The sequence below is a fragment of the Poecilia reticulata genome, linkage group LG3, assembly GCF_000633615.1.
Source record: "Poecilia reticulata strain Guanapo linkage group LG3, Guppy_female_1.0+MT, whole genome shotgun sequence".
In the NCBI taxonomy this organism is placed as follows: Eukaryota; Metazoa; Chordata; class Actinopteri; order Cyprinodontiformes; family Poeciliidae; genus Poecilia; species Poecilia reticulata.
This window is the reverse complement of record NC_024333.1, coordinates 19,012,183-19,019,278: the sequence shown is the minus strand read 5'-3', so window position 1 is coordinate 19,019,278 and position 7,096 is coordinate 19,012,183. Positions and strand designations below refer to the sequence as shown.

Here is a 7,096-nt window from a genome sequence, read left to right as displayed (position 1 = left end):
TTCATAACCTCTCTAACCTTTAAGTCAAAGGGCCTTGGAGAACATAAAATATAGTCTATTTATTTCATCAGCCATCCTTCTCAAGCAGAACATCACGGAGGTCTTCAACCGGTGCAGCCTTAAAATAAAAACACACCGGAAAGAATTTCTATCCGGCACAAATATGAAACACACACACAAACGCACACACACACACACACACACGTCAGGTATTTTTCTTAATCCAGTTATGATTTCTTAAACAGTGCGAGTTTTTAGGTTCGTTCTCAGGCAACATCTAGATACGACAATGTATTTCTTTTTTTATCTATTAACTCTGCATCGGAATTTAGCACGTTGACGTCGTGGACTAACAAATCCGTATTGTTTCAATCAGCAGAAGGCGTTCTGTGAAAGCTGCTGCCTGTGTTCGCAGTAACTTGGGCTCAGCACAGAGAGCTGTTTGCACAGAAAGTGTGTAGAAATGAGACAGAGAGGGGTTGTCCACGTTCTCAAACACCCAACAAAAAATTCTGATAAAAAGTGCAATGACAGTCAAGTGTTTTTTGCTTGTTTTTGTTGTTTTTTTTCACTACATCCATCTGGGGGGAATAGAGGGGGGAATAACGTCCTTAGTTTGCGAGAAAAAAAGTTGGCAAATGTTCAGTTTGCGTAAGTTCTGATCACCTTATAATGAGATATCAGACTGATAATGTGGACACTAACACTCTTCTAAAAAAAAAATAATAAAAAAATCCAAAACATACAGCCAGAACCTCAAGAAACGTCCTGATCAGTCTGAGTCACGCATCTTTTTTTTTTTTCTTTTTTTTTTACATTTATTATTGTTATTTACGTGAACCCACACGTATTGACAACGTGTTCCTACAAGTTTGGTAACAGATGTCACGATGGCATGCTGGTTCATCACACCTACACTCACAGGTCTTTCTTTCACTGGTGTGCTTGGTAAGAACAAATCTATTCATATTTTTGCAAATGTTTTCTATACACATCTTCTTAATTTTGATTTGAAACATGAACACGTGTATGCAAAAAAAAAATGCACTGAAGCTTAAGCAGGTATTTCTGAGACGAGCTGAAGTTGCAGACATACTGTACAAATGCAGGCAGCCTTGGTGATTTTTTTTTTCACTTTTTGAATGAAAGCAAAATATTTCAAATTGTGCTCTATTCCGAGATTTCTTTACGTAAGTGTCTTTTGTAGCAACAAAACTCCGCGTGTGTTGTGAGCTGAGAGTAAAAGGTAAACCATAGAAGCTTTTATCATCTCTTTAAAAATGTATCTAATTTTTCATTTTAAAGGCAACATTTTATTATTTTAATAAATATGACAAGAGCTTGGATTTTTTTTTTTTTTTTTAGCATTTTATAGTTCTAAATCAATAAAACCTATAACTTACGTCTAATAATTAGAGGCACTCATCGGTCTGAGTTGGGTTTCTTGTTCTTTATTATAACCTCTTGTTCTGAGCAGAACATTTATTTTTTATTTTTTTTAAAGAAATTTCCCGACTGCATCATCTCTCAAGTTGAACTACATGAACTTTATCAAAGTTAAAACACCGAAGCTGCGCCGTCAGGACAACTTCATATTCATTTTCTGCTCCCGAACTGAGGTATTTACTCTTAATGCGTAAAATATATATTTACCGGTCCAAATACACAGTTAGCTGTGATAATATGCAGGTGCCACTGTATTTACGATAAGCTCTGGTCTTTGCAGATTACAACAGCAGCCCTTGCGCCGTGCCAGCTCATGTGTTGCTGCTACTGTACAGTTCTGCGTAAAGGAAGCGCTTTAAACAAGCTTCTATTGTCGTAAAAAAAAAAAAAAAAAAATTATTTGCTTATAATCTGTCATTTACATGGTTGTGTGTGGTACAGATTGCCGAGCGTTTCGTCGCTTCCGTTTTGCTCTCAACAGAAAGTCAAAGTTATGATTTTTAATAAGTTGTCAAAGCGATCGCAAAACTCGTCAGAAACGCAACCCCCTGGCTCTACTTTTGAAGCGACTAAAATGCAAGCCGGGAAGTCTAAATAGTTGGAATAAAATCAAGCGGAGTCGCTTTTGTGCTGAAACTGCATAAATTATATTTATTTAAAAAAAAAAGCAAAACAAAAACGCTTTTTTTAAAGTGAAGGGGGGGAGAAATAATAATAATAATTAAAAAAAAGCGGTGGAAAAAACGTGCGCCAGTGCCGTCGGTGTTCGCCCGCTGAGGCTGCCCGCTCCCGCATTAACTTTCACTGTCTTCCGTCTAATCAAACTCTTACTTTCCGCTGTTCGTAATTCCATATTTTCAATTCCTGATCATTACTTTCCTCTTTTTTTTCTACTTGTATCTATCCATCCATCCCTCCCTCCCTCCCTCTATCTCCCTCCCTCCCTCCCTCTCTCTCCCGAGCCTCTCTCCTTTGCTGAATCTTATTGATCCAGAAGGCGGCTAATTAGCCCTTCCCTTCGTGCCTGTGTAATGAAGCACATGCGCACTGAATTAATCACAGCCATTTTTTGCAGGAAACTAATTAGCAGGAATAAAGATCCAAAGAGTTTTTTCTTTTCAATCATCAGATCTCACTTTCACCTCTTCCTCGCTCCCTCTAACACAAGACTCATCGCCTGCTTTGCATCCAAATTATTTTTATATCGCCTTTAACAACTAATAGTAGCCTACCTACTTCGGTTTTTTACACTCCGCAACAACAATGATCTTTCTTTTGCCACCCTAAGCGCAAACTGACCAAAAGGAGACTGCCTTGATGGGATCTTTAGCTAAATCATCTCAATACTGGATTAAAAAGCGAGGATCACAAAGCGGCAGCGAGAAATTGTAAGTTTCAACTTTGCGTTTATCTCTTTTTTTCCTCTCTTGTTTCCACGATCCTATTCTCTCGCTGTGTGACTTATCTGAAGCACTCTGTCTGTTCGTGGGGTTTACCGTCTGGCGGACCCGGCTATATTCTCGCTTTTAGAGAGATGACCGGCGATCACAAGTTCATTTTCATGCAAGATACTTTGCTTTTATTCTCGATCTCCTTTTCTTTCTTTCTTTTTTTTTTTGATCATTCGTATCGTTACCTGTGTTTACATGAGCGTTCCGTCCTCTCCTCCTCTCATGAATGGAAGATAAGAAACGGGGCAAGACAGCGATCCACTCCAGAGCAGTTGATCGTAGAAAAACACGGTTTTAAAAACGGAATCGTGTTTTGTTTTCTGCGGTGGGATCGGGGAAATGGGTATGGAGGGCTAATGGTTGTTAAGAGACGTGTTTTAAAGCACAAATGCAACAAGGAGGTGGTTGGAGGTGGGGGGGGAGGAAAGCTGTGCAGAGCGGACGAGGGGCAGCGGCAGCTCCACATGAGCGCAGCCCAGGGAAGGAGCTCCAAGTCCAGCCTGTGGGTCCGTGGGCGTCCGGGAAAACCAGGGGGAGCATCTCTCGCTTTCTGCTCTGTTTTTCTGAACAGATTTGACACTTTCCACATCCAGAGAGTTTCGCCACCGTCGATTTCTAATAAAATCCTCTTCTGGCTGAGGACAGTTTTGTTCTTCTCCGACAACGTCTCTTGTGTGAAATGTGCAATCCCTCCGCCCAGCCTCAGCTCCGTCAGCCGCACACTTTTTCCCCCCCAAACACTTTCTCCGTGTTTTAGCCCCTTTTTTTTATTTTTACAACAGCTGTTTGCCTCCTTTCGGTGATGTTTTTCACTCGATTCTCGCTCATTCACTGACGAAGTCACATGCAGATCGATTGACAAGCGTGTGTGTGTGTGTGTGTGTGTGTGTGTGTGTATATGCGTGTATGTGCGTGCGTGCGTGCATCAGGGGGGCTCGGCGTTGAGTTGAATGTGGTGTTGTTGATGGGGTTGGGAGAAAAAACGGAGCACCGGGTCTCCTGCGTGACAAGAGCGGATCAGCAGGACCCCGCACACGGACAGGCTGCGAGTGGGAGCTGCGTGACGAGGGATCAGACATGTGGGTTCAGGGAAGAGACAGGGAGGCTGGCTCTGCTGCCTCGAACTATACTCGGCTACCGACTCTGACTTTCAAGGGAATATTTCTTTCTCGTGGAGAGAAAACACAATACTGCCCTATACATCTGATCTTAGAGGATGTTAGAATTAATGCAAAGTAACCATCGGAAACTTTAGATGGCGGTCCAAGCTGCATCCGGGGGGGTCGCTTTAAGTTGCAGCATCAGTTTATGTAAAAGAAAAAAAAAACAAAATAGAATAAAATGCCAAAATACGCAAAAATCAAACAAATGCAATAGGAAAAAAAACTGGCTCCAATGGGAAAGAGGCCTTTGTGACAATAACCTCCCAAAATAATTAGAGAACACAAGTCATTAAAATGCAAAAATCGACATAAATGCAATATTAAAACGTTGCTTTTGGGAAGAAGGGTTCGAAATACAGTCAGATTAAAAAAAAAAAGGTAGAACATTGATTCTTTTTTTTTTATTCCAGAGAAAAACAAGAAAAAATGGGAAGCATTTTTTTTTCTCTTTTTGCGATGAACAGAGATGGTGGCAGGATATCTGTACTGTTGGGGTAAAAGCTGAAGGCTGAGGGGAGTGAGGTGGTGGTGGGGTGGCAGTTGTGAGTGTGTTTGCGGGGAGTGCAAGGGGTGTGGATGTGGGGGTGGTGGGGGGTTAGGTCAGACAGCAAGAAACAGGGGAACAGGGGTCATGGAGTGAGTACAGAGATAAAAAGGAAAGAGAGGAAACCCCCTCGCAAACAGCCAAGAGGATAATGGGGAGAGAGTTGGGTCTGGCTGGGAGAAAAAGGCTAATCTGAGTTGTTGTTGGGTGTGTGTGTGTGTGTTTTATTATTATTATTTTTCGAAGCAGGTAGAACTCAAATAAAAAAGGGGGCTCACTGTTGTCAGCATCTGGGGGATTACGGATTTATTTATTGATGAGAGAATCAAAAAATGGGGCCGGCTTTGATAAAAATTAATCACCAAGCAGTGAGAGAAACTCCATCTACAAATGAAGAGGAGGGGAGGGCTGTTAGGGTGGCAGAGCAGAGAGGTCAGATAGCCATGGGCCATAGAGGAGAAGAGGTCAGGTAAATAGATCCCTGCTTTTCATACAGGAGATAGGAGTAAAAAGGGAAGCAAGATTCTGGCTCTCTTCAGAAATAGTCACAATTCGAAATGACTTTTCATAATTCGGTTCTGCCTTCTTTGGATTTTCTGACACTGGCTTTTTCATCACTGCTTCATTTGCCTGCAGTGGGGACTTCAGATTGCCACGATCAGAAACTTATAGATGCTCAGTGGGACAGGAAGGCCGCTTTCCGCCCCCCGCCCCATCCCAAAAAAAACCCAACAAAAAAAAAAAAAACACACCAATGATCTCCCTTCCTGCACCGTTTGACAGGATAGCACTCCTCTCCTCCTCCTTCCCATCTTCCTCCTCCTTCTCTCCCTCCTCTGTTACAAAACAAAGACAGCAGAAAATGTTTACTGTCATTGCACCTGCCTGTTTTTTTTTTTTTTTCCTGTCTTGCCACATTCTCATATTTATGTTTAATTATAACAGTTCCAGGAAAAGGTGTGGAAATGTCATGGGCTTAATTTTTTTCCATGTACTCTCTTTTCACAAAATGCATCCAGGTGTTCTGTTTGGTGTTGGTGGCAGCAGTTCCAGAATCCTTAACTCGGAATTATTTTTCACTGAATTCCAATTAGACAGTGACGGTTCGAAAAGAGGCACTTGAAAAATAAATACGTCCAAAATAGGTTTGTTTTTTTTAACGTTCACCTTTCAATCTTTTATTTGTTATTGTCAAATTTTATTTAAACGTAATTTAGCAACATTCTGGTACATTTTAATCTGAGGGGGGAATGAAAGGACTTCTCATTCATACTTCCCTCCATTTTGGTTAATTTTGTCGTTGCATGTTTTAATTATTTATTCAATTTATTTTACATAAGTCCGTGATTGCACGTAGCGCACTTTTTTTATTTGAAGATGCAGATGTGCATGTGACAACATTCTTCATTTTTATTTAAATGACTAGAGGAGCTTTGTTTGCAGCTCTTCTGCATATAGTAGCTGCGTTAAAGTGCAGATGTGAGGTGTTGTGGCTGCTTTTCATAGGGAGGTCGTTGTGTTGAAACGTCAGTGGCCATTGATTCTGCATTGTCCACCGTTTGCACTTGACCCTCGTCTGTAGCAGCATTTAATGCGAGGTATATTTAGAAAATTCAGATGCCATTTAACTGTATGAGTGGGAACAGAGCGTCCAGTAAATGAGATAAAGGGGGGAGCCGCAGTCGTCACGGATTGGCTTGCTTTTTGGTTTGGCGTGAGACAGAGGAGAGCTGGAAGGGGTGCAGGGGGGGAGGGGGGGTAACACAGAGAAAGGAGAGACAGCGCCTCTGGCTGTCATAACCCCTTCGCCTCCACACACACACACACACACACACACACACACACGCGCGCGCACACTCACCGGTGCATCTTGTTCTTCCTATCTCATTCTCGGCATCTCTGCATATATCCCCTTCCTTGACTCCCACCTCTTCGTGTTCGGGATGTGGCACTGTGGGGGGAAATCGGTGCCACGTCTTCGGTCGGAGGGAGCCCTCTTTGGGTGAGGAGCTGGCTGGGAGCATACGTGAAATATTCAGCAAAGAAGCAGTGAGAACTGCATGTAGATACGTATGCACATAGAGGAGAAAAAGAGTGTGTGTGTGTTTTTTTATTTTTTATTTATTTTTTTTTACATAATTGTTTTAATTCACAATTTTGTTTTCTTATTTATTTCCAATATCTCCAAATAAATTGCAGGTCGTTTCCAATTAGTTCCCCTCTTCCGAGACACAGCATCATAAAATGCCTGTAATTGTGTCGAGTGTGTATTCTCTGAAACCCAAAAGCCGGAGCAGGCGTCTTGTCTCCACCATTAGCCGTATGGATGTTTAGATGAGTGCGACTGACAGACACAGATGATGGGCTTTTCATCTGATGTATGCTTTTCAATACGACCGACTCTTCCAGTCATGCTGCATCTGAGTCCGGCAAACACTCGTCATGGCTGTCAGAACGGGGTTCAAGCTGCTCGAGGAGGGGGGGTGTGGTGG

General features: G+C 42.1%; 1 protein-coding gene across 5 annotated transcripts in view; it reads left to right on the top strand.

Annotated features, from left to right (window-relative positions):
- The window catches only part of zfhx3b (zinc finger homeobox 3b), a 308,186-nt gene that overhangs the window by 170,244 nt on the left and 130,846 nt on the right, over positions 1-7,096 (top strand). Inside the window, exon 1 of one of the 5 annotated variants that reach the window (XM_008405337.2) lies at positions 2,404-2,834. The exons of the other annotated variants lie outside the window; for them this stretch is intronic. The gene's annotated coding sequence lies outside the window, so the exon portion shown is untranslated. Of the gene's footprint in view, positions 1-2,403; positions 2,835-7,096 lie in introns of those variants that run through there. 5 annotated transcript variants of the gene reach the window in all.